The sequence below is a fragment of the Lissotriton helveticus genome, chromosome 1_1 (genome assembly GCF_964261635.1).
Source record: "Lissotriton helveticus chromosome 1_1, aLisHel1.1, whole genome shotgun sequence".
Taxonomy (NCBI): domain Eukaryota; kingdom Metazoa; phylum Chordata; class Amphibia; order Caudata; family Salamandridae; genus Lissotriton; species Lissotriton helveticus.
In genome coordinates, this window is record NC_136057.1 from 2,143,008,673 (window position 1) to 2,143,036,564 (window position 27,892).

Genomic DNA, 27,892 nt, shown 5'->3' on the forward strand with positions numbered 1-27,892 from the left:
TGTCTTATACGCCTCCCACACTATCCCTGGGGAGTCTACGGAGCCAACATTGTCACTGAAATAATAATCCACCCTCTCTCGGAATTTCTCCTGAAACTCCTCGTCTCTAAACAAGAAGGCATCAAGTCGAGGTGGGATAGTCCAAGCACGCCTGGGACCCACCAACTGGACCCCAACCGGAGCATGGTCAGAGATCCCTATAGCTTTGTGGTGACCATCGCGAAAGACGTTCAAGCAGTGTGCGAATGTAAATATGTAGTTTAGTCTCGAGGATGTCCCATAGGCTGCTGAGACATACGTATATTGCCTAGCTTGTGGGTTGTGTGTCCTCCATAGATCAACCAGGCCCAGCGCCTGTGCAAAGTCCCCGAGGTGGCTAGTCCTCCCCCCCGCCGGCGCGGCTCGTGACCTATCCACTTCCATAGTCATCACATCGTTCATATCTCCACCCATGATCAAGGTCCCCGCAGGCAAATCCAGTAGCAACTTACCAACATCAGGGAGGGTAATCGCATGAAGCTTCGGAGGGATATACAGTGAGCAGAAGTTCAGGGTGCGGCCTTCCCATCGTACAGATAGCGCCGCGAAGTGCCCCAGGGGGTCATACCAGCAGCGCCACAGATCAAGGGGCAGAGAATTTTGGTCAGGATGCCCACTCCCCTAGAGCCCGTTGTGAATCCCGAATGGGCACGCAGGGTATAGCCAAACCGATCTAGGGCCCTGCAGTGATTACCCAGCAGGTGTGTCTCCTGGAAGAGTACCACATCAGGGGCGTGTCTACGTAAATATTGAAGTACCACAGTACGTTTAATCTTATTTTGCAGGCCGTTCACATTCCAGGATAAAATATCAAGGTGTTGGACCCTAGGTGTGTGCGACCCTGCCATTTGCCTTGTTAGGACTAAGGGGCAGCAACCGAATCCCCCCCACCACTCCAGTTCCACCGGCCAAGTGTGTGCATCAATGGAGTCATAACAAACATGTAATACAAAAACGGAATACATATACTGAAACCAAAGCCCCAATCCCGCCTATTCCCACCAACCCCCCACCCTGCTACCCTGCCATGCCGGCCAACAGCGCCAGACATCCCCAACAAGCAGAGCGCCTGTAGCCCTAGTCACGAAAAACTCAGAGGGTAAGTGTCTCGGTCAAGACCAACGTTCGAGGCCCCTTGTCCAACCCCCAGTCCAAAACATGAGCAAGTCAATCACGTGTCCCAGCCCGTGGCAGGATTTGCTGACGGAGGAGCAGGCCAAGGGACCCACATCGAGCCCCTCCTCAGCTCAGTAGAAGGGCAAAGAAACAAAGAGAGCGCACGGCACCCGGGCCACCCTCCCAGAACTACCAACCCCCCACTCATTGCCTACCCCCAAGAGGCAGCGCACAGAGCACCTTAATACATTACGTGTCCAGAAGAGAACAAAAAAGTTTACCACTCCTGGCTGCAGTCCATCACCTCAAGTCCGGCGACGCCGACAAACTGCGGGCACCTCTTCTCCCCGTCGGGCGCTGGTTATCACTGTCCTGCTGCTCCCCCACAGCTGAGGCCCCGGATCACACGGAGATTGGAGCGCCACGCTCCTCCAGCTGCCCCCTAGGCCTGGGCTCCGTCGCGGGCGCCCATGTTCCTCCAGCCAGGCATGCACCTCCTCTGGGGCAGTGAAGAAGAAGGACCTTCCATCCGTCACGATCTTGAGCCGCGCCGGGAAGAACATCATGTATTGCAGGCCACGCTCCCGGAGCATTTTCTTGACTCCGTCAAACGACCGGCGCTCCTGCTGCACTTTCAGCGTGAAGTCCGGAAAGAACCGGACAACGACGTTGTCAATGCGCAGGTCCCCATGCTGACGGGCTGCCTGCAGGATGGCATCCCCGTCCCTGTAGTTGAGCACACGCGCAATGATGCATTGCACGGCGGGTTTCCCGGTCGAGGTGGTGGCACCGGGGCCCTGTGTGCCCGTTCAATAACAAAGAATTTAGACAGTCGCTTGGGCTTCAGGCGATTGAGGATGAGACCCTCCAAAAAGAGTTCAACGCTAGCTCCGTCCATTTTTTCCGGCACACCAACCACTCGGAGGTTATTGCGGCGGGCCCGCCCTTCCTGATCCTCAAGCCGCGCCGCCATCTGCCTCTGTTGTTGCGTGAGCTGCTGGACCTGTTTTTGCAATGTTTTTGTGGCCCCCTGAAGGTCCGCCACAGCCGCGGCATTCTGGGAGGCCTTCTCCAACGTTTTGTTCAGATCCGCCCGTTGGAGCATCAGTTCAATAGATACCTTGTCTATCTTGGACTCTAGAGTGGCGCCCAGTGATTGTATGGCCTGCATTATAGAGGTCAAAGAGGGTTCAGTCGGCTCCTCAGCGTTCCCAGGGCGAGTCGCCGCTCCGACCCCCTGCTCCGTCGTGTAGTTATCCATGGTGTTTGATTGTGGCACCTTGGGTTTTTTACTCCGCATGTCTCTGCGCGGCGGCGAATCTCAGACCTCCTGCCCACACCGCACGCCAGCTAGGAGGGGCCCAGGGCCGAGGCCCTCCTTGCCCACACAACACCCAGGGGCGCGCGTTTCACACGTATCGGCCCAGTCGTGCGCCCCTGCCAAGCTAGGACTCCGTGGCGCCCCCCCCCCCCCCACGAGCTCCGCAGGGTCCGACCCGCACCCCGCCTCTCAAAGCAGGCCGGCCCGGCCCTCAATCACAGCTGGCGCCCGGGAATCGCCGTCTTCCGCTCTCCGCACCCCTGGGGACTCACGAGTCCGGGGGGGCCCCTCTCAGCACACAGCAGCGATGCGGGTCTCCCTCGGCACCGCCGCCAGCATGCCCATTGAGCAGCGAGGGTGCCGCCAGGGGTGGAGAGGGGGAGGGACCAGACCTGCGGTCACCTCCGCCGCACCGTCCAGTCCACGGCCGCCCGTCTACACTCCTCAGCCAGCCCCGCACCGACCCGAGGCCGATGCCTCCACAGCCCTCCTTTGCTACGCAGGCCCAGAGACGCCGACCCCCGGTACTCGACTTCCCGGAGTCGGAGCGGGCTCGGAGTTGCAGTCAACTACGTCGGAAGCCGGTGGCACACGGTCCCTGCAGGGTATGCCGCTCACATGCAGGATTCAGTACGGATATATGGAGTCTCTCGTCGGGGCTCCAGCGCGCCGCAAAGTTATGCGGCCATCTTGGTCGCCACGAAGCCACGTCCACGAAACCTGTGTTTTTTTTAATGAATTTCTAAGGTTTTTTTAAAATGCAAATTCCTAACTATAACGTCCCTGAAACCGGTTTCTGTGTGTGTGTGTGTGTGTGTGTGTATGTATATCTACTTTTCCAAGATTAATGCACTGACGCGTTTCGGCCAAAACCTTTTTCAAAGTGCATAAACTGCACCCATCTCCACCAGTTTAAATATGTGGGTAACAGCATGATATAGCAAAAATACTGTCTTACATATAAAAAGTGTACTACAAAACCTCAAATGCAAAACTAAAACAAATTCAGACAATAGATAAAAAGGCACAGATCCATTTTCCTATTTTCTCTTACTAGAGGGCAAATAATAAATAAATGAATCATTTCTAATAATCATTTATCCAAATGCATAAATATCATTATTTATGTATAGCCCTCTTTAATAGAATAATGCACTGCACCGCCTTTCTAAAAAAGGGAGGTGAAATTTAATAATTTAATAAACAGCCAAAATTTCAACATGATAGACAGGATTACGCTGAAGTGCAGGTCCTAACTTTTGCCAGAAAATTCAAATTTTTTAGAAAAGAGATGTTCCATGAAGACATGCAGAAAAGGCAAGGTTGTATATCCACTGAATCCAACTCAGACTTAAGCACTGATAATGAGGGATGTTAATGACCAAACTCGTAAGTGGAGCTTTCAAAGTTTCAAGACAAATATCGGATTCTGAAGCTGGCAGAGACACCAAAGAAAGATCGCCTACCGGCAAGAGGAAAAGCAAAAGGAATGGGATGTGGAAGAAGTGCAATTTAACACACATGATCAGAAGAGGGGGTATAGGTCAAGCCATTACTAACCTGGAGAGTAACGTGTCAGAAGAAGAACTGAGTTCTAAACCGATTGTTATGAATTTATCACAAAGAGAGTTAAGCGAAAATGAAGTTTCACTCCTGGAGTTGGGCTCAGCCTTTTGTCCGAACTCAGGTTTCAATTACGCCCAAGGCTGTATTGCTTTGTATCTGTTCATAAGAAAATTGAAATTGAACAAAATACATAAAATGGCAAAGAAACCGGTAAATGTTGATTTTGTGAATCAACCTCCATGTAATCTAGAAATAAGGGATGCAGAGGGTCTACTAGCTCTGGAAACATTATTGGGTATTGATGCAGGAACCTCGAGTGGCAATGGTTTTAAACCACAGTCCCAAATTATCCCAACTTTACCACATGATAAAATAGATGTTTTTCATGAAATAGTAATTCAAGAGTTGATATCTATGAGGGATAACATAAAGTGTATACAGTAGACAACTTAACCACTACTTAACAAAAGGCCCTGGAGGTTCGCAAGAAGTAATAAAAAATTCGGACAAAGGAGGTAATGTCGTAATTATGGATACTGACTCATATGTAAATGAAGTCATGAGGCAATTATTTCAGAAGGAATGCTATGAGGTCATCTCAGTGGAGACCTACAAGGCCTCAGTGTGTAAATATCACGACAGGCTAACTTTATGGAGAAACACAGGCATCTTAGATCAGGACAAAAACTTTTTTTGAGATCTGACTATCCAAGAGTACCATGTTTTTGTATATTGCCTAATGAACAAAAGCGTTAATAATCCACCTGGCAGACCTATAGTTTCATCCAAAAATAACGTTTTGGAAAACCCAGCCATCTACATAGATTCCTTTATCTCGCCCTTTGTAGTGATCCTGCCAGCATACTGTAAAGACATTGGAGTTTTTTTTACAAAAATTCAGAATGTGGTATGAGTAGATACCTATTAGATGATCACCATAAATGTGGTCAGTTTATCTACGTGTTTAGAGCATGCATTCAGAGTTAGAGAGTGTGAGACCTTCCTCAAGACGAGACCAGCTTATTTGGAGCATAACAGAATGCTTGTTAAAATGATCAAAATATTGTTTAAGGGAAAGTATCTTTGTTCATGATGACATATTTTACAGTCAAAAGGTTGGTACAGCGATGGGCACCTGCTTGGCCCCCAACTTTGCCAATTTGGTTATGGGCTGGTGGGAGAAGTGGTGGCCTGGGCGGAGGACAAGTGAGAATTTCTGGATAATATCTTAATTTAGACTTATTATAATAACAACTAATTCTGTTATGGACAGGGACTAGAGAAAAGGCATGCAAATATGTATCCAAATTGAATCAGAACAGATACAACTTGAAATTCACTATCATTATGAGTCAACATGAGATCACATTCCTGGATATACATCTCAAGGTATAGGAAGGGAAAATAAATACTTCAGTACATGACAAATAACAGCAGGGAACAGCACACTACATTTCACCAGCCAACATCCTAAAAATCTGTTAGAAAGTATACCATATGGTGAAACACTAAGGCTCAAAAACATCTGTAGCCAATCAGAAGTTCGAGAGAAACAGACCAATTTAATGGAAAAAAGATTCCAAGAAAGAGGATACACACTTAACCCCTTCCATGCTCATGACGAGCTCAGCTCGTCATGCAGTACACTGCTCGTGTGCTCATGACGAGCTGAGCTCGTCATAAACAATGGGATTTACAGACCCCTCAGCACAGGAGGGGAAAAGTCAAAGCACCCAAGGTGTTAAAACTCTGAATTTAACAGCTACAAAAGCAGAACCACTAACAAGCATTTACAATGCAATGGTCTCGGCATTATTAAAGGTAGAGCTATTGGCATTGCTCATGACATTTTTAAAAATAAATGGTATTGTCATTTACAATCCTGTTTTCCTAGATTTCAGGCAGGGAATGACCAACATTCTTCAACCTTGGGGGGAGATAGGGGCTGTGTCTGCTGCGTCAGCCACGCGCCGCCATCTTGTCCAAGCTGAATTCATTTCTAACATGAATGACAGACAAATGTAGATTGCCATTTTAATTGTGAATGAAAGGTAATATTTAGTAAAACTGGGATTTATTCAGTCACTGACATCTGATAAGTGTTATGTACTTTTCTGTCCGGTTTGTTTGTAACATCGGTTAAGCATCCCTTTATAAATTCACTAAATTCCTATCAGAACGTTTTCTTTAGATAACACTAAATGGCAACAGGATGAAGGTATCTGGTCAATATCACTATGGATGGATGCATTCAAAGAGGTTGGCGAGTGATGACAATAACATGAACAAAAATGCACATAATGAGTAGAATACTTCCAACTAGCAAATAATAACGGTAGTGAGTTTCTTGGCAACGCAAAGAAAACAATGATGAAAGAAAGGACCTGGATATCTTTGGTTGGTATCACACTGTCATAGCAGGTGGACTTTCAGAGCAGTCATCAATCGAGGAGACTGCACGTAGATCATGTTGAAGCCAGTTCCAGTGGAAGGGCCCAGTGGATTATGTGCCCAGGCATTCAGTGAATCGCACAGAAGTTTGGAATAAGGATGTTCTGAATGGCTAAGCATTTGTTGCTCATCGTGAATGGATGTTTCAAAAGATTGCTGGGTCATGCCTATAATGGCTTTAAATATTAAGCAGTTGAACAGAGTCTTGTTTCCTGCAGGAAACATACAATACACATCCAGAAAGTTGCCTTCTGAGAACTTACACACCTTACAGCTTGGCTCATTAAACATAGTAGAGATGCTATTCTGAGAGCCGCCATATGCCAAGATGCACTTACTAGCACACATGTAGCAGGGATGTGTGTGTTGTTGATGTGTCTACCAAGTGGAGGGTCGTTGGGGGGGCAGCATAAACGGCTTGTTTGCAGATTTAGGGTGGTGCGGCGTTCAGGTGCACGTGGGGAGTGGCATTGTCGTTGCATGGATCTTCGAGTGGGTGCAGGAATGAGGAGACGGAATGAGGTTGGGGGCGTTGCAGAGGAGCTGGACGTGGAGGCTCGCAAGGTATATGGATGGGAGGGGGGGCGACGCGAGTGACGGGGAGGTTGTTTGGAGGTGTGTGATGAAGGCGATCGTGTTGAGGGGAAGCATTGTGGGGGGGAGTGGGGGGAGTCGGAGTGCCGCGGGGGAGGGTGCGGGATGTGTGGCTGTGCAGGATGGGTGGGAAGTGTGACTCCAGGTGCACAGTGCTTGAAATGAGGGGCTTCATGTGCACAGTCTTTGAGGGGTGCCTTTCCAGGCGTACAGCATTTGGAATGCATGCGTGTATGTGAGGAGGACCTGGGGGCGTGTGGAGAGCTTGGGATGTGCACATTTGTGCAGAGGACTTGGAAGTTGTTGTGCACAACATTTTTTGTATGGATTAATTGGGCGTGTGGTGCACATTCACCTTTCGGATGGTTCCATGTAGAGAGTGCATGGCATGAATGCTACATGTGCACGACACAAGCGTCATGGAGTCCATTGTGTAGAGTGTCTGGGGTGTGTGGCGGGAGTGCCCGGGCAGTAAGTTGCCATGTGACAGCAGTGTTTTGGAGCATGTAAAGCCGGGTGCAAAGTGCCTCGGTGCGTGGCAGGAGTGCTCGGGAAGTGGGTTTCCAAATGAGCAGTTCTGTGAGACAGGTAGAGCTGTGTGGGCAGGGTACCTGGGGTGTGCGGCGAGGGCTAACCTGGGAGCTGCCGACGTAGGAGCGATGAATGGGTGTGGTCTCGGTGTTGCTCAACAAGTTGTGATCTTGGGCTGATGATTGTTTTCCAGGGCACTACAATAGGGAATTTGATGGCGGTGACGGCCGACCGAACAGTCAATACCCACAACCGTGGGCAAGCCACTGCCCTCGAACAGGACAGCCCACTCTCCCGCCCCCAACTAGACACATCTGCTTTCTCGCAGTGCGAGAAGCAGAAACATAAAATGGTAGTTTTTACCATTTTATATTTCTGCTTCTCGCACTGCGAGAGAGCAGTGAGGCGGCACCCAAACGCCCATATGGAGCAGCCGCCACTCTTTATTAAAGCTAGTTAAGAGAGGTAAGGGGTAGTGCTATGCATTTGACAGTAGCCAACAAGTACTTTTCACCCTTTCACTCATAGCTGGGATGGAAGGAGGGGGTGGGGGGAGGAAGTTAACTCTATCTTCTCCGTGCGTGCCACCCACATTCAAATCTCCCCAGTGCCGGTGCAGGCTTCAGCACAAAGCAGTTCTCTCCTGCAGCGCCGAGCGTGGAAGGCCAGCGGAAGAAAGCGAGGCCTCAGCATTTTTCTGAAAGAAAAGTGAACATCGCCTGGAGTGGTGGATGTGAGGAGAGGTCTGTCTTGATTTCTCCACTTGTGAAAGTACCTGCAAGGGACGTGTTCCCCTTTAGAAGATGCCGGAGAATAATTAGTTCTGCATTTGTGATATTCACGTTCGGGCGACAGAAACGGCTCATTAAAAGAAGGCAACAGCCGCAGCCCCGCTTTGGCATCGCTGCCGTCTAAAGTTTAGTGGCAGCTAGAATGGCATTACCAGCTTGATGAGACGTGACGAAAAGCTAATAATTATCCCCGGTTTGAGGCAGATTACAGAGTGAGGATGGGGTCATTTAGGCACGCCGCACGCAGAATAAAAGCAGAAAAGCGGCGGGTATTTGGTGACGAGGACCGCGTGCCATTGTGGGCACTAGTGGTGGTAAATACAGATTCCAGGACTGCGAGGAGGGTGGCGTGTTGGAAGCGAGGTACTAACTGTTGCCTTTAATAGCGTGCGTTGTCTTAGCGGCACAGAGATGCAACACGGACAAGGGCAGGTGGGAGGGGGATGACGCAGCACAGTTAAGGTCGGGCAGGAGGGGAAGAAAAGCGGCACAATCAGGGGGCAGAAGGCACTCGCCGGTGAGACTGTGGGGCAGCACGGGGCTCTCCCTCACTCCTGGGAGCCCCGTGGGAGGCGCCGGCTGCGGGCTTCTTCTCTTCTCCTTCCCTCACCGGAGCGCGGGGTGGGGTGGGCTCCCGTCCGCTTCCGGTTTTGTACTGAAGCACTTCCGGATCGTTGCAGGCAGCGCGGCGCCCCGGAGGGGGGGGGGACATGAGAACGACTCGCGGCGGCAATCCGGGGTAGGCTCCCTGTGAATTAAATAAATAAAACCGGCAGACAGAGCACACTGCAGTCTTCTGGCAGGCGGCGGCGGGGATGCAAGGGCCAGACGCGGTCGAGCAGAAATGGCTGCCGAAAGTTTTCCGATTCGGGGGCGTGTTTTTTTACCCTGAGTGACGGATGACGTCACAAGTAGAAAGAAGGCAAAAAACACGCCCCCGAATCCGAAAGAGACGGGGCTTCAACTGAGTGACGCCCGTCTGCTCCAATGGCTGGCCTCCGTTTAGGAAGCCAGCCAATGGAGAAGAGGGGCGGGTTGCAAGCCCCCTCTAAGTAACATAAATTCTTCGGACTCCTCCCACTGCTACGCAGTGGGGACGGTCCTCGACCTAAAAAGGGATCAATTATTATACCCTAATAACAAACCATAGAGTGAGAAGAATAACAAACGACTTATCATGACCTACAACTCCTCATCCTATAATGTGAGTACACATTGGTATATTGTCAAGAAAGATCTGGTTATTGGCCATGACTTACCTGAGAGACCCTCTATCACCTACAGAAAGGGAAAAACTTTGGGTGATGTTTTAACACACAGTTACGACACTAAACTTCAAAATACAGGATTCTTGGTTGAGTAACACTAGAGGGTTCTTCAAGTTTGACCAGTGTAAGGCCAGTAAATTCATTTTCAATACCTCCGAATATTTTACTTCAGGAAGATTTCCAATTTCTTTACCCGTAACATAGATCACAGTATTTATTTCCTTAGAGTGCCCTTGTTCACCGACGTACGTGGGAAGTACCATCTTCTCACTATGTAAGCGTATTCTGGAACATCAAAGAGCGATAAGAAAAGCAGATTTCACCTACCCAGTGGCATGTCACTTTTTGATTTTCATGAGAGGGATGCGTCAAAACTTACGTTTTTTGCTATAGATAGAATTCCAGCCAATGCAATGGAGGGAACAGGGTGGCCCAATTGAGACGCATGGAATCCAGGTATATCTTGGACCTACATTCTAAAACACCAGGGGGACTAAATGAGGAAGCGGAGATGGAGGTTCAAGTGGGTTAAGCATGTTTCTGCATTGATTTTTAACTGCATAAAAAGTAGGTGTCTGGTCAGTTTGATCTAAATAATATAGGTTGTATAATATAGGGTGACGGTGTTTTTACTTTGATAGGTTGGATAATTATCACTTGGCAATAATTTAAATAGTATTTGATTTTAACATTATTATTTTATCTATCCTTAAAGCTGATCAGGATTTTACAAATATTTTTTAGGCTATGAATTTAGAAAATCATGTTGTTACTTAGTCACATATATAAAAAGATATATTTGTATCTATATTTATATGTTGAGATTTTTTGCCTTTGGGCACTTTTCCTGAATTGTCTTTCTATTAGATTGAGGCATTGTTAACCTTTTGGCGTGCTTACATGTTTTGTATCACGATTCCACCAGTGAAAGAATTTAAATAATTGTCCCCTTCTTTAGAAAGGAGTTACAGTGCATTGCTGTATTATAGAGGACTGTAAGTTAATAATGATATTTATGCATCAGAATAAATCATTATTAGAAATTATTTATCATTTGCCCTCTAGTAAGAGAAAATAGGACAAGTATTTGCAATGCAATAGGTCTCGCATTTGCGAGTTTGAGCTATTGGCATTGTAAATGACAATGCCTTTTAGTCATGTGTTAGTTTTTAAAACATAAATAAAAGGCATTGTCATTTGCAATGCAAATAGCTTAAACTCTTGTCCATGCGAGACCTATTGCAGTGCAAATGCTTTTTTTTTTTAATAGGCCATACAAATAGTGTGACATTTATAGTGCGTCCTGGCAATGATCCCATGCATTTTACGTAACCGTCCTTATTATAATAGACTTCACTGCTTGCAATTTTTTTTTGCCTAGCACACTTTGTTTAAATACTTTTAAGGAGCTTCATATGTAGATTATTTTATATATTTGTTTACACTTACATGCATTAACTGGCACTATTTTAAACCAAAAATCAATACACTTTATGGTATTAGAAGAAATGGTTTTAATTAACTGAAATAAACATGAACGATGTGTGAAGGAAGCAAAGGTTGAACAAGGCGGACCTAAGGCACACCATGTGTGTATTGGAATCTTACAATATATAGCTGCAGCGTCAAAACCAATACCTAAAAAGCAACAAACCTCACCTGGAGGAAGGGGATAGTGAGAGGCAGTTAGAAATAATGAGAGAGGGGTATAGGAGAGAAAAAGGGAGGAAGAGGAGGGACATAAAGGCAGAGAGAAATGGATAAGAAGGGACATTCTCCTGCCACCTTTAATTTGCATATACACATTTTCCATTATGCTGCCAGACAGGCCAATGCCAACAGCTCACTGGATGCCACAGGCATGCAGTTGAGGGGCATTGCTGTGGGGCGCTGCTTCTCGGGTCGCAATAAGGATCTGGTGTACCCATTCGTCAGTCCCGCACAGCACACCACCGTTATCCCTCCAAACATGGATTAGACTCCATGTTGTCAGTGCCTGTCGTGTGATGTGCCACATGATGGTCACAATGCATGTAGGTCGTTTACAAAGTATTAAACAGTGCTGTCATGGTGAGACGGGCCCATTACGCTTAAGTGGGTTGTATTCTAACATGCCAAAGTCCCGTTTAAATATACTGCACACTTGCTTACCACCCCCACTTGAGGCCGGGTATACCATACCATAGGCATACGGGTGCATGCTGCGATACCACATGGCAGCCATCGAAACAAATTGACTCCAACATAAGAGAACACACTGAGACACCAGACTCTGTGCCTAAGTCAAAGTTAAACTAATTTTCTCCTTAATCATGAAAGGCAGAAATGGCACCAAAATAGGTTCTGAAAAAAAATACTTATATTAAGAAAGGCAACAGTAGAAACTATTTCACATCCTAGAAAAAGAAAAAAATATACAGCTGAGAACAATGGTACTTCTTGCCATTATGTATGCCAACGAAATGCAGGTTTATCAAGTTATACGAATGCAACGTATATAAGTGACAAGAGGCCAAGAAAATGAAAGCCGCTTCTGAGTGTGGAAGCCCACACCTCGTGTCTGGAAACAATTGTGCCTATTGTGAGATGTGCAGATTCCACGGCTCGTGAAGCAACCTGTGAAAGCAAATGCTGGGGATCAGCACATCTCGATCTCAAGGAGGCCAGCTGTTTTATGAGCTGGCTTCCAAAACCATCCCTTACCTCCTGGAATCTAACAAAATATTTCCAGCCCCCTCCAACAGCCGAGCTAGCCCCGGAAAGAATTAAGAAGAGACGAGACCGGATACAATGTGCAACGCTGCAGATGTTAACGTCCCCCTGTTGGCCCCGGTGTCTCCTATGACTTTACTTACCTGGAATGTGCATGGGCTGGGGGATACAATCAAACAAGGACTGGTGTTACAATATATACGCCGAGCTGCACCTGCCATAGCACTGCTCCAGGAAACGCATCTGGTGGGCTCGGCATGTAAAGCTATGAACCGCTGGGGCTACACAATGATGGCGCACTCAGAGTTCTTAACGGGCTCCAGAGGTGTAGGCATATTGGTTCGCAAACGATTCCCACTAATTGTCCAACAGGTCTAGAGGGACAACCAGGGGCAATTTGCTGCTATCTCATGTCAATTGGAGGGGAAGAGATTTAATATAGTGTCAGTATACATCCCACCGGCCCTTCATTCTGTGGCACTTCCTGCCCTTAGTGCATTTTTATACCTTGCCAGAGGGGGAGCTCATTATGGGAGGCGACTTTAATGCAGTTTTTTAAATGATGCGCTGGGGACGGGGAAGTCCCGGCTGAATGGATTTTTGGACGCACTGGGCCTTACGGACGGGTGGAGATACAAACATCCTGGTGACCGTGGGTACACCTTCCACTCGGGAGTTCACAATAGTCTCTCCCGTATTGACTATTTTTTCCTCTCTGCAGACAGCCTTCCTCACTTGACTGAGACAGAGATACGACCACGGGGCATCTCCGACCATTCACCGGTCTCTATGACATATACCTCCCACGTCAAGGCTCGGAAACAAATTTTTCCAATTTCCCCTGGCTATTTACAGATCCACAAAATCCAAAAGGAACTTATGGCAGGCACGAAGCACTACTTCCAAGAAAATGTAGACTCCGTACACTCACCAGGTGTTCTGTGGGAGGCTTATAAGACTGTGTTGAGAGGGCAAGCCATAGCCTCGATAACGGGTCACAGGCGGGCTGCTAGAAGTGAATTAGATGCGATTGAAGCCGAACTGGCCGTGCTGTAATCGCAGCACGAAACTGACCCCACGGTAGACACTGCACAGCAGCTGCGCCTCAAACAATGCGAGCTTGTTGAACATCAACGGGAACAAGTTAGACTGCGGCTCCAACGCACGCACCACACTATTTATGAAGTAGGGGATAAGGCGGGGAAACTTTTGGCATGGCTGGATCAGAAGGAGAGGGCTCAGAGGACGATAGCACAACTCCGCCCCCTGACGGGCGTAGTTGTCACAACCCCAGTGGACATTGTAGACACCTTTGCTGACTAATATGAACAGGTCTATACCTCCAATTCACACTTGACGACGGAAGAGGCACAAACCTACATTAAATCTGGATTTATGCCAAGTAGAAACACTGCTCTTAATTCACGACGGGTCCACGCGGTGATGGCGCAGATACCAAGTCTCCCAGAGCATGCGGTTATTCTATCCCTGGATGCCCGAATGGCATTTGACATGGTTGAATGGCCTTATTTATTTGCGGTCCTCCGGCATCTTGGCTTGGACCCAAATTTTGTGCATGGGTGCAATTGCTTTATACTAAACCGTTGGCACAGGTTGTGGCCAACGGTCATATTTCTAGAAACTTTCCGTTCAGTCGCGGCACACGTCAAGGGTGACCTTTATCACCCCTGCTCTTTGCTTTGATTCTTGAACCACTGGCAGCATGGATCCGGTGGGACCCCATGATTAAGGGACTCAGCTGGACCGCAACATGGGAGGACTGTATATTACTATATGCGGATGATATCCTTTTATACTTGACCCTGCCCAGACGCTCGATTATAGTTCTCCTTAACATTTGTGAAATTTTTGGGCGGGTCTCAGGGTATACTATCAACTGGTCTAAGTCTGTTATATTTGTTCTCAAGGGCCCCCCACCACAACTCCCGGCAGACTGTCCGTTGATAATCACTGAAGAGCCCTTTAAATATTTGGGGATCTGGGTGACGCCTAATCAAGAGGCATTTTTTTGCCGTAATTTGGCACCGCCTCTTGAGCGTTTTCGTACTGATATACAACACTGGCATACCCTGCCCTTGAACCTCCTAGGAAAAGCTGCATTATATAAAATGAAGACATTGCCTTGGCTGCTTTATATCCTCAAGAATACCCCATTCTCTGTTTCTCCAAAATATTTCAGGTCAATAGACGCACTGGTCTCAGGTCTCCTTTGGGGAGACAAGCCGGCACGCATCTCCCGACATACATTAGTTAGGGGCTGGTATGACGGCGGAGTTGCTCTCTCTGATATCCAGCTATACTACTGGGCGGCTCAGTTGAAGATCATAAACCAATGGTTACACGCACCCCAGACTGAGCCAGCGTTTAAAGCAGGTAGGTACGACCTAGGTAACGGTGGTGTTTTGGCTGCACCCTACGATAAAAGGGGCGCCTCGGCCTTGCTTGGCCCTACGGCCCACACAGTTAAATTATGGTATGAGGCCCAGGCCCACCTTAAATGTAAAAACGTCCTTACGCAAATGACTCCACTTTGATCGTCGCGCCAATTAGGCCGCTTATGCAACAGTAAGGGCTTCCGGGCATGGGATCTGATCGGTATTTCCACAGTGGGAGACCTCTGGAAACGAGGTGCCATTCTAACATTTGAACAGCTCATGAAACAGTATGACCTGGAGCCCACAGAAAGGTTTAGATACCTACAAATTCATCATGCCTTGGGATCACTTATCCAGCCTGGTGACGAGGTTCCAGACTCTACCCCATTAGAAGATAGGCTCCTTACAGAGCACATGCCCAAAAAAGCGACCTCCTTCGTTTATCGTAAGCTCATTAATAACCTACCGGACCTGACAACGAAACTAAAGGACAACTGGACTAAGGAGGTGGGAGAGTTTGATGAGTCAGATTGGCAGACTGCGCTTTCCTCCCCCCCGGGAGGTTGCTATACCTTCCAGACTTTGACTTGTACAATTAAAAATATTACACCAGGTATATTACACTAGGGTCACCCTGCACGCCATTGGGAGAGCCGAACATAAATACGGTTTACGAGGGTGTGGTGAGGAAGGGACGTTCTTTCACACCATCTGGGACTGCCCTCACATTGTCGACTATCGGGTTAAGGTAATGAGGACTATGTCACAGGTGGTTAAGGACTCAATAGTTCCGGACTCTCGGTGCTGCCTATTAAACAGTTGGGAACCCAATGATCTCACTCACTCCACCCAGGACTGGATGAAGTTAGGCATAATGTATGCTAAAAGAAACATAGCTAGATTTTGGGGATCCCCGGTGGTACCGGCAGTCAAGGATTGGTGCTCAGATCTTGACTTTGCAATGCTGGCTGAGCGTACAGTGTATTTGAATCGAAAATGTCCACGGAAATGGGTTAGGCTTTGGGGTGCATGGAATGAATACAGGGGAAATTTGTGTGACCCTCCGACGCTGGACAGTGAAAGTGACTCTGAGTAAGATGGAAGGGAAGGGGGGATTGCTGAGGGGCACAAGCTGTATCTAATTGCCATAAATGTAATGCTTCCTATCATGTGTTTTTTGTATCTGGATCCTATATTTACTGCTCTCTATGTATGCACACTGTGATTTTCTGTATGCCCTATGGTTACTTTGATTAATAATAAAAATTGTTTTAAAAAAAAAAAAAAAAAAAGAAGAAGAGACGAGACCTGAAGATCACAGAGCGGCTGTAAATATTGACAAGCATGGCGCGCTGAAAATTAAAACATGAAGCGCCCGCCATTGTTCCCCAAGGGCAGCCTCCTGCGAGTGGTGTGTGCGACCGCCATTGCAAAACGGAAAGCGCATTTTGCGCTGAAAACCAAAAAAGGAGGGGGTCACCACGCTAAAGCCTGCTTTAAAAAGGCAGTGCTGTGTCATTAAAGAAAACCGAATGCTCTTTTTTGAGCACGAGCCGCGATGTTCGGGGAAGCCGAGCTGTCTTTCACGGACAGTACTGAAGCGCGATCAGCCCAGGCACCTCCCTCTGCCGAGCCTTAACCAAGCACCTGACCTCCACAGTACCTGCCTTGCACTCACAGGAAAAGTAAATAAATAGAAAAAAAGGCACACAGCTCCGTTATGCAATCGCAAGTCACAAAACAATCGCATGGCAGCCATTATTAGTGCTGTGGCTGCCGCGATGTTGAACAAGCTGTCGCCATTGCGTGAATGATAAAAAGAAGTGCTCACCCACTAATTGAAGGAGACAGTCTAACTCTGCAAGTAAACGATCCAGTCCAGATGGGAGGTCCCAAAAGGAGAAAGGGCAGTAACAAAGAAGCCTAATTTTCAATCAGGAGCCAGCGTTTACCATAAACGATGACGCCAGCCAATTAAAATTATGGGCAGGGCTTCAACTCCACTTCTGAAATCTCCTGTAAGACAATAAGCCTCGCAGAGCGTGCAGCGCATGTGCGCTGCAATGATAGGTGAGACCCAAAAAAGGACCTGTGCCTTTTTATCTATTGTCTGAATTGGTTTTAATTTTTTTTTTCAAAACAAATTTTATTAGGGTTTGGCAGTTGACAGCACAATAGAGATAATCCACCGCTCCCCTATTATCAGAGAGGCAGTGGGCATAGCAAAAACAGCACATTCAAATACAGCCAGCTAAGATTCCCCCAGTACCCACCCACCAAGAACCCTCCCTCCACCCCGCACGGTGTCTGTATTGTCCAACTAGAGGAGCTTAGCAATCGTAAACGCTGCATGTGAGCCACGTCACCCTAAGCCAGTTCAGACGCAATCTGCGTCGGCGACCCGAAGCTCCGGGGGGTCCAGCAGAAGGCCTCTGTAGTCAGCCCATTTCTTCCAGATCTTATAATGTTTTGCAGGACACCCCCTCGCATCAAATATCGGACGTTCTAGTCCCATGTTAAAGTCTAAACCTCGTTTCCACACCTCCAGCAGTGGGGCTCTAGTAGCCTTCCATGCCCTAGCTATGTCCCTCTTGGCCACTATGAGGCCCAATAGGAGCAAGTGCCGCTTGTACAAATTCCCCCCCACCTGTTCCATGACATGAAGAAGGCCTAACTTCGCCGAGCGGGGGAGCTCCCAGCCCAGCACCTCTTCCAGGCACTCCCACACTCCTGACCAAAATCTCCGCAGTCTCACACACTCCCACACCGTACGAAGAAAGGATCCCACAGCACTGCCGCACCTCAGACATTCCGGGGAGGCAATCAATCCCGCTTTCCACAGTCGTTCCCTCGTATAGTATGGCCTATGGAGGTACTTGAATTGGATGAAGCGCAGGCGCACCGCAATCGCTGCTCCCCTAGGGGCCTCCAGGGCCTCCCTCCAATCCTCCTCTTCCAAACTCCCCAACTCTCCTTCCCACACCAACCGCAGTTTGTCTAGGGAGGGGGAACAATGGGTGACGAGTGTCTGGTATATACTAGAGATTTTTTTTGTGTCCAATTCCCCCATGAACAATTTAGCCTCAAGAGGACTGAATTCTGGCAATGAAGTCAAGTTCGCTAAGGAAGGGGTCAGGGCATGTCGGAGCTGCAAGTATCGAAAGAATTGGGATTGGGGCATATCATACTCATCTCGCAGAGCCTGAAACGACTTTAGGACCGGGCCCTTCATAACATGACCCAGCGCCGAGACGCCGATCGCGTCCCAGCCATCAAAGCCCCGCAGGGAAGCCAAAGCCGGCAGCCTCCCATTGTGCCACAGCGGGGTATCCCCCGTCAGTCTGTTCCACCATCCCATACGGCGGAGCGCGTCGCGCCACACCCGGAACACCGTCTGTGTGACTGCCGGGAGTCTTTTGCGGAGTGCCACCGAGTATAATATCGTATGTAGCGTGTGCGGGTCCATAAGGTATCTCTCCAGGGCGTAAGTCGGGTCGCCGCGATCCCCATACCACCACTCATTGAGGACCAGCAGGTGTGATGCTTGATAATACGACAGAATGTCGGAGGCCGCCAAACCCCCACAGTACGTCGAGATGAAACATGTGCGGAGCGCCACCCTCACTGCCCCTCCCGTCCATAGGAACCGGCTCAACGCTGAATCCACCTGCCGAAACCACTGCCGCGATATCGGGTATGGATAATTTTGAAGCTGATAGAGGAGGCGAGGTAGGGCCACCATCTTAAAGATGGCCGAGCGTCCATATACATTCAGCGGCATCCTGGACCATATTTGCATGTCCGAACGTATTCTATCCCACACGGGTAGAACATTGCGGGACCACGACACTCCTGGCACGTCCGTCAAAAAGACACCTAGATATTTAAGGCCTCCCTCCGCCTCCTGCAGGGCCGAAGCCCAAGGACCCAAGGCACCACTATCTCCCAGGACCCACAATTTGGACTTCTGTACGTTCAGTGTGAGGCCGGACACGTCGCCGAAGATACGCATGATGTCTAAGACTCTGGGACCGGATCTGTTCAGGTCCGTAAGAAAGAAAAGCACATCATCGGCATAAAGCGCGATCCTGTCAGTCGGTCCACCCACCCATTCCACTCCAGGCAACTGTGCATCCATCCTCACCCAGGCCGCCAGTGGCTCCATCGCTAATGCAAACAGGTAGGGCGAGAGGGGGCACCCCTGCCGCGTGCCCCGGCCTATCAGAAAGGAACCGGACACCGACCCCGCAACCCGCACCGCCGCTGTCAAGTCAGTATAGAGTAAGTGAATATAGGACAGAAAACGGGGGCCTAGGTTGAGACGTAGAAGCAGCGCCCGAAGATATGGCCAGCTCAGGGAATCAAACGCCCTATCAATATCTGCCAGTAATAGGGCCGCCGGGATATCAGCCGCTCGCGCCGCTTCCACCACCAATTGCGCCCTGCGAATATTATGTCTAGTCGCCCTATGGGGCATAAAGCCGGCCTGGTCTGGATGGACCAGGTCCGATATGTAGGGACAAAGGCGTTTCGCCAAGGCTTTTGCTAAAATTTTCGCTTCGAAGTTCAGCAAGGAAATTGGACGATATGACTCAGGGCGATCCGGCGACCGCCCAGGTTTGCAAAAAACGACCACCTCTGCATGTCGCCAGTCCGCCGGAAGGCATCCGCATTCCCGAGCCGCCTCTAATGCCTTCCTATAGCGCATCCCCAGTTGAAGATGTAACAATTTCATAAATTCGCTGGGGAAACCATTAGGCCCAGGGGCCTTTCCAGCGTTCAGTTCACCCAGAGCCTCTCCCAGTTCCTCCGCAGACAAGGGGAGGTCCAGTCGGGCTCGGCCCTCATCCGAGAGCGCCAGAGGCGGGAGATCAGCCAGGAATTTGTCAATGTCCTCCGCCGCTAAAGACTCCCTGGGCGCGTATTGCGTCTCATAGTAGCGAGCAAAGGTCTCAGCCAGGACCTCCGGGTCAGTGATAGGGCTTCCCACGTCGTCCCGGAGTCCAGGCAAGGGCTGGGCTTGAAAGGTACCCTGGCACAACCTGTAGAGCATCGAGCCGGACTTATCCCCCCATTGACAAATTCTACTCTGCATAGCCAGCCAGGTGTGGCGGGCTTCATCGAACAGTAAGGAATGATACATTTGTTGGAGATAAAGCAGTTGCCCCACCGCCGCGCCACTCTCTCCCGACGTGCAGTCGGCCTCCTGGTTACTAACCCGAGTCGCCGCCTCCGCTATGGCCCTCCCGCGGGTCCTACGATTTGCCGCGCACCACGCTATATCTACGCCTCTGAGCACCGGCTTTAGAGCCTCCCACAAGGTCATGGCGTCCGTATCAGGACCGTCGTTTTCGGTCAGGTAGTGCGCTATAGCCTCCCTCATGTGCGATCGGTAATCATCGCGCTGTAAGTGCCACGTAGCAAGGCGCCAACGGAATGGCTGTCTCTTCGCGCTTAAAAGTAGTGTCAATGAAACCGGGGAGTGATCCGACAGTCCCCTAGGGAGTATTGCGGTAGAACCCACTCGTCCTATCCAGGGCTGGGGGACAAAAAGGTAGTCAAGACGAGAGAAAGATTTGTGAACCGCCGACACATACGTGTATTCACGCTCACATGCATGCTGATAACGCCAAGCATCCACCCAACCCAGCCCCCGCACCAATCTGCTCAGTTTTGTCGAAGCCTCAGGCAACTGATCACCCCCGGGCCTACAGCGATCCAGCCTCCCATTCATCACGTCATTCCAGTCACCTCCCACGATTGTTAACACATGCGGGATTTCGGCCCAGACATCAAACAGCCGCTCCAAAAGGGCATCCTGCAGCGGGGGCGGCGCATAGACACTGCCAAACACCACAGGCTCCTCCCCCACCTTTCCTTTGACCAAGGCAAACCTGCCATGCGCATCCAGCCACTGCGTTTCATGCGAATAGTTCACACGACGGTGTATCAATATCGCAACTCCTCTAGAGCTCCTCGTAAACCCTGCATGGAACACCTGATCATAACCATATCTACGTAAGCTAAGGGTTTTTGTGCCCATGAGATGGGTTTCCTGGAGGAGCAGAACGTCCGCCTTTTCCTTCTTCCCCATACGCAAAACTGCTCCCCTCTTAATTCTGTCAAGCACCCCTCTTACATTCCAGCTCAAAATGCGCAACGAAGCTCGTGGGGGTTCCGCCCCCTGTCCGTCAGTCGTCATCAGGGGGCCAAAACTTTGGTTCGTCGGGCAACCGAGGCCACATACAGACTCTTATCATCCTCCAGACATTCACACACACCGTGCTCACCCCAGGCCCACCCACTCCCACAACTCCCCCCCTACCCCCAACCCCTTACCCGTCCCCCCGCCAACCCCCCCGGACCCCAAACTATACCAACAACCCCCCCTCCAGCCCCCCACCCCATACCTCAGCAACATTGAAGTACCTGTTGCGGTGCAGGCGATCCCAGACCCCCAACGGGAGGTCGGAGATCCACAACACCAATGGATCCCTCCCAACTACCCACTAAGTGTCCAACTACCCTCTACCCAACGTGGGAACGAACTCCGGGAGAAGACCCGCTCTTTCTCGAGCGCCTCCCGACCCATGATCCACCCACGGATCACTATGTATTACGCAGTAGTCCAGATGGCTAGTCCGATGTTCGGATCCGTCTGACCTGCACCTCTATGCACCTTCACGGCCCCATTAGCCGGAAACATCTATTAGGGCCAGTACATCACAGGGACTCAAGACTTCAAGGGGGAAGAATCCGTCGCCTCAGTGTCCTCCACAGTCTTCTCCCGGGAAGGCGGGCGCTTCTTGGAGCGCGCTCTCCAGTTACTCCTGTTGCGTGACCTGCGGGGCACCTTCTTGGGTTCCGATGTGGAGGACGAATCCGAGCCCCTCCTCGGAGGGGTGTGCACCTTGACCCGCACCGTCTCGTCCGTCCATTCAAATACATCCTCCGGAGAGTTGAAGAATTGAGTGCGAGATTGAAACACCACCCGCAAGCGGGCCGGGTAGAGCAGGGCATACGGGATTTTCAACTCACGTAGGCGTGCTTTCGCTGCCGTGAAGGATTGTCGTTGTTGTTGGACCAGTCTGGTGTAGTCCGGGAAAATCAGGATTTTATGGTTTTCAAACATGAGGGGGTCCTGAGCGCGGGCCTGACGTAGGATGGTGTCCCTGTCGTGATAGTTGAGCAGTTTGGCTATCACAGCCCGGGGGCGAGCCCCAGTGGGCGGCTTTGGAATCAAGGCCCGGTGGGCCCGCTCGATGATGAAGCAGCGCGAAAGGGATTCCGGCGGAAGCCACCCCTCCAGCCACTGAGTCAAAAAGGCCTCCATATTCCCCTTCTCGCAGTCCTCCGGAAAGCCCACAAAGCGCAAGTTATTTCTTCTGGCCCGTCCTTCCGCGTCCTCCACTCGCATCGCCAGGCCCTTTTGGATTCCCTCCATGGCAGCTACCTTCTTCTTGAGGATCACTACGTCGTCCTCTACCTCCGTAATCCTGGTCTCGGTTTCAGTGATGCGGGCAACAGCGTTGCGCAAATCCTGTCGCAGCAGGGTAACATCCGCCCCGACCGCACCGATCTTCGCGTCCAGCATATCTCTAGATTGCGTGATGGCCGTCATTAGCGCCGCATTATCTGGTCCCGAGCTCTGCTGTCCTCCTGTGGCCCCCGCACCCCCACTCGGCCCCGCAAATTTATCCATCGGGCCCTGCTTGGAAGAGCCACCGCTGTTGTTCCCTCTAGTCATAGTTCTCGTGGGGCTCACGCCCGTTTACCGGGAATGGCGGGGTACAGAGACAGCCCCAACCAAACTCGTAGCGTCCAATGAATAGCACCCCAAGCAGGCCCAGCGCACTGTTCCACTGGAGGTGTCCCATGCCACCGCACAACCAAGAGTCAAGCCACTTTAGGAGGGCCCCGTGGCGGAGGCAGGATATCTGAGAGTGGCTGTGCCCACCAACACCGGAGATGCCGAAGCCAGCCCCGGCCCCTTTTCGTGGCACCCGGCAAAAACGGCCGTCAGCAATCCACTAGCGCCCAAGAGTGCCGTCGTAGTAGGCCAATGGCCCCCACCGCGGTCCGGCCCGACTGCCGAGTAATTGGCAGTGCCCCGCTGGTGCCCCTGGCACAGAGGGCTGGAGCAGGATCGATTGGAGGTGATTGGGGGGGGGGGGGGTGGGGGGAGAGAGGGTTGTTGGTGCTACAATGGGGAGTAGCGAGAGAACGGGTGACTGCCGTCTCTCAATGCTCCGAGGGCCACAAACCCCGCGGTCCGACGCGGCCGCCGAACGGGCCAGGCACCTCCGCAAGAGCGTCCCCTCCCCCACCAGGCCGCGCACCACGCGGCTCCCCCTTACCGCACCGTAGGAGGCTGGTCGCTGGTCACACCGCCGGAAGGTCGCCGACACCGCTCTCTCCACGCCAGGTGTGCTTTGCCGCGGCTCCACAGGTCGCGCGGGCGGGGCGGCTCCCCACACCCCAGCCGGTCCGGCGTCGCCTCACTTCCGGGCGGGGCACCCACAAATCCAGGCCCCGGCTCCGGTGCCCGATGTAGGCCGCACCGCGGTCTCTGTTCTGCGCTGCCGGAGGCGGCAGAGATCACGCCTCCGGGGCCCCAAAATCGCCGTCTAGCCGTCTCCCCCAGTTCCCTCGGACAGCCGCTCACTGCAGGGTGGACAGAGGTCGGGGCGACGCAGAATATTTGGAAGGATCACTGGCGGCGGGACGGAGCTCGCTCAAGCTACGTCCGCCATGCTCGCCGTCTTGGCCACGCCCCCCCATTGGTTTTAATTTTACACTTGAAGTTTTACAGTACACTTTTTATATGCAAGACAGTATTTTCACTATGTCTTGTTACAAACTCATTTATACTGGTGGTGATGGGTGGAGTTTATGCATTTTGAAAAAGGTTTCTGCCAAAACGCGTCACTGCGTTAATATTGGAAAAATAAAGACTTCCTTGAACTAGCTACTGGGAGTGCCCATTGTTCTTCCGGTCAGTTAACCGAGGTTTGGATCATTTACAGGATGAAAGCTGTGACAGCCATGGTGCACCCGCACGAAGGTGGATGTAACCACTAACGCGACAATATTTTGGTAGATATATATATATATATATATATATATATATATACACACACACAGGATATATGTTTTTGTGACCACAATGCTATGTTAATTGAGATGATCAGAATCTGTCTCACCTTCTTTAGGTTTCAGGGCAACGTCTATCAACAGCTGCGGGGTGTGGCAATGGGCTCATGCTTCTCCCCCAGCTATTCATGCTTGCATGTAGGTTGGTGGGAGGAGCATGTGCTCAGAACCACACACCAACATTGGTTGCCCAATATCGTCAACTATTGGCGATTTATAGATGATGTTTGTATAATCTGGAGAGGGACGGTAGAGGAGGCATCCATCATTGTGGCCAACCTAAACACCAATACACTTAATTTAAAATTCACTGCCACTATAACCACCGATGTGGCTGAATTTCTAGATGTGCAATTGTTCATTAAAAACGACAAACTTGAGACTCGGCTGTACCGTAAATCTACAGCGGGCAACTCGATTTTACATGCTCGAAGTGCCCATGCAACACATACTATCAATAGTATCCCTAATGGGGAATTTATTCGTATTTGTCGAATCTGCAGTGACAAGGTCTCATTGGACCTTTGTCTAACACAATCAGTACATCGATTTTTTAACAGGGGATACTCCAAGAAAAGTTTAGAACAGGCTTTAGTGAAAGCTAGATCTATTGATCGAGCATCCCTTCTTGCACCTAAAAGCATGGTTACCACCAGTTCAGAGTGCTCAGTCAGGCTGATCACAACTTTCTGTGCGCAAGAACTGAGAATCCGCCGCATTATCTGCACAGAGTGGCCAATTGTATTGACTGATGTCATTTTGGGTCAGATCTTACCAAGCACACCTGCCATTACATTCAGAAGGGCGCCTTCAATGCGTGATTCATTAGATAGATCAATGCCTGAGGTGGTTCCTAAAAAAACTTGGCTGAACAAAAGAGAATTCTTTAAATGCACCTCTTGCCGCGCGTGCACATTTGCAAAGAATAGTACCCACTATGTAACAGCCTTTAGTGAGGTTCCCATCCCAATTCGAGAATATTTAACCTGCAGGTCGGAATTTGTTGTTTACAAATTGAAATGCACTTGCAATCTCGAGTACATAGGGAGAACAAAACTCCCTGTGCACAAGCACATTCTTCAGCATATAAGAGCAATCGTCAACAGTGATAATAATTATCCTGTGGCGAGACATTTTCGGTCTGTTCATAACAAACAATTGAAAGACCTGGAATACACAGTTCTATTTTCAGTACCCCAGCCCGGACGGGGTGGGGACCGTGAAAAACTGCTCAGGCAAAAAGAATCACACTTTATTCTAGCTTTAGATACTAAGGCCCGAATGGTTTGAATTTAACAGAAGATTTGAATAACTTTTGTGAATATGAATTTTCGCTTAGTCTCTTTCAGGTTATCTCTATTTTGGTGTTTTTTGGATACTCCCGCTATATTTGAATTAATCTATTGTATATAACATCATTACATTTTCCCAATATGATTGGAATTAGCGGAGAATATATATTATATAAACTGTGATAGGCTCTCTCTTTTGCTCAATCGGCTATAAACTGTACATATTTTCTTTTGTGGGTTGAACCATGTAAAACATGCTTTTTAATTTGCTTTACACCTTTTTGCACTTTTTTGACAACTTTGAATCGCAATTAATTGAAATGAATTTATTAGGTCTGTACAAACATTGTAGAGAGTTTACTTGAGCACTTTACCACTAGATGATCTTGATGTAGAATTTACTTGTCCAAGTTCATTCTATTTGGCTTATATTTTTATGACACTTGTCAACAATTCACTGTTCATTTGGCGAAACAAAATTGGACCAATATTTTAGGTCTTCAACTTACTATATCGCTTTTTTCGCTTTTTTGAACATATGCCTAGCCTGTAGATATATACAGAAACACTGTGCTATTTTTCTAGTAATTCTCTTTCATTTGGACACTTGTCTTTAACTAAAAATATACTAAAAATGTATTAGATTATGTACAGGTTTTTAATTGTAAATTGTGATATCGTTTTCACCATTGTGTTACATGAAAAATACGCTTTGCACTTCAGTCTGTTATTTATTTTTATTGTTTACACGTCGAGGGCGTGTACGATCCTAATTTGTCCCACTTTTATGTTTACTATATATTTGCACACCATTCTGGGAGTTTCAAGTGATCAAGCTACCTAGAGGAGTGAAACGCGTCTGGGATGGACACTAGTCCTTTGATTTGGTTCTAAATAAATTCTATTTACTCTGCAATCCATTTGAGGACTTCTACTCGTTTTTGAACTTGTTCGCTTCAACGAAGGATTTGGCTGTGAGGTCCGCACCTGGGTTTGTGTTCGCCGAGCAGTGGCGAATCAGGAACATTGTTTTTTGTGTTATATATATATATATACACACACACACACACACACACACACACACACTAAATATTCACTTGAAAAAAACAAGGGTTACACAGATGTTATAGTTGGGCTGACATTTCACTTGTACAAAACCAGAGAAATTCAGCACTGATAAACTATTACTCATGCCCCCCCGCAATGCGCTTATGACCTCACATATAACATCACTCACGACATGGTCTGTAACATCACTCATGACATCTCAAATGACATCATCCAGTGATTGTGAGTGTTTTCTAAAAGTTAATGTGTGTTAAACATATAAACTAAGGTAAGTCGCTGTGGAAGTGCCTGTATGGATAAGTGAGTGGGTGTGTAAGTGGTGTATAAAAGAGTGGCTGGGTATATAAGAGACTATATACATGAGATAGTGGATGTGTGAGTTTTTGTATAGGTGAGCAAGTGGATATGTCAGTGCGTGTATGAGTAAGTGAGTGGCTATGTGAGTATCAGTATAGATGATTGGATTGGTACATCAGTGGTTGTAAATGGTGAATCAAAGGGTGCATGAGTGGCTAAATGAGTGTTTGAGCAGATACATAAGTGTCTACATGGGCGAGTGACAGGGTACATGAGTGGCTGTCTCAGTGCATCAATGGGTGAGTAAGTGGGTGTATGGGTGAGTGAGTGTATGAGTGACTTACGCGTGAGCAGATGGGTGTTTGAGTGGTTGTATGGGTGAGTAAGTGACTGAGAGAGAAGTTGTATGGAAAAGTATAGTTCTCTCAGTCACTGTATAGGTGAGTGAGTATATGTATAAGTAACTGAGTGGCTGTGTGACTAATTGTATGGGTGACTTAGTGGTTGTGTGAGTGGCTCTATGGGTGAGTGAGTAGGTGTATGGTTAACTCATTTAGTGAGTCAGTAGCTGTATAGGTGTATGAGTGGGTATGTAAGTGTGTATATGTCTCTATGACTGAATCTGTGACTGGTTGTATTGTTATTTGAGTAGGTGCATGAGGGGCTGTATGTGTGTGTTAGTGGCTCTATTGGTGAGTTGATGTGTTACTGGCTGTACGGAAGAGTGATGAGATGTGCGAGTGTTTTTATGTGTTCTGTGAATGAGTTTGTTAGTGACTGTGTGGGAGTGGGTGTATGACATGTTTTATGGAGGTGTAAGTGGGTGCGTCAGTGTTTCTCTGGATGATGTCATCAGTGATATCATTTCAAATGTCATCTGTGATGTCATTTCAGATCTCAGTGATATCACTGACCATGGCATGAGTGATGTAATATGTGAGGTCATAGGCACAGTTATAGTTAGCTCAGCTAACTAAAACTGCTGAATATCTCTGCTTTTGGACAAGTGAAATGTCAGCCTATCCATATTGTTCCTGTAACCTTTGTTTTTTTCCCCAGTAAATATCTACAGGTTTTTTTATTCAATTTTCTAACTATAACGTCCTTATAATCTTGTTTTTTTCAGAGAATTTGTAACTTTTTAAAATTTCTAACTGTAACCTTTGAGAGTGAGTGTGAGTGAGTGCATGAGTGTCTCAATCGGTGTGTAAGTGTCTGAGTGGGCCTGGGAGTGGCTGCATAAGTGTCTTGCTGGGTGTGCGAGTGTCTGAGTGGGTCTGTGAATGGCTGCGAGTGT

General features: G+C 48.8%; 1 protein-coding gene across 2 annotated transcripts in view; it reads right to left on the reverse strand.

The window, feature by feature from the left end:
* The window catches only part of DIPK1A (divergent protein kinase domain 1A), a 581,055-nt gene that overhangs the window by 542,591 nt on the left and 10,572 nt on the right, over nucleotides 1–27,892 (reverse strand). The window lies entirely within an intron of this gene.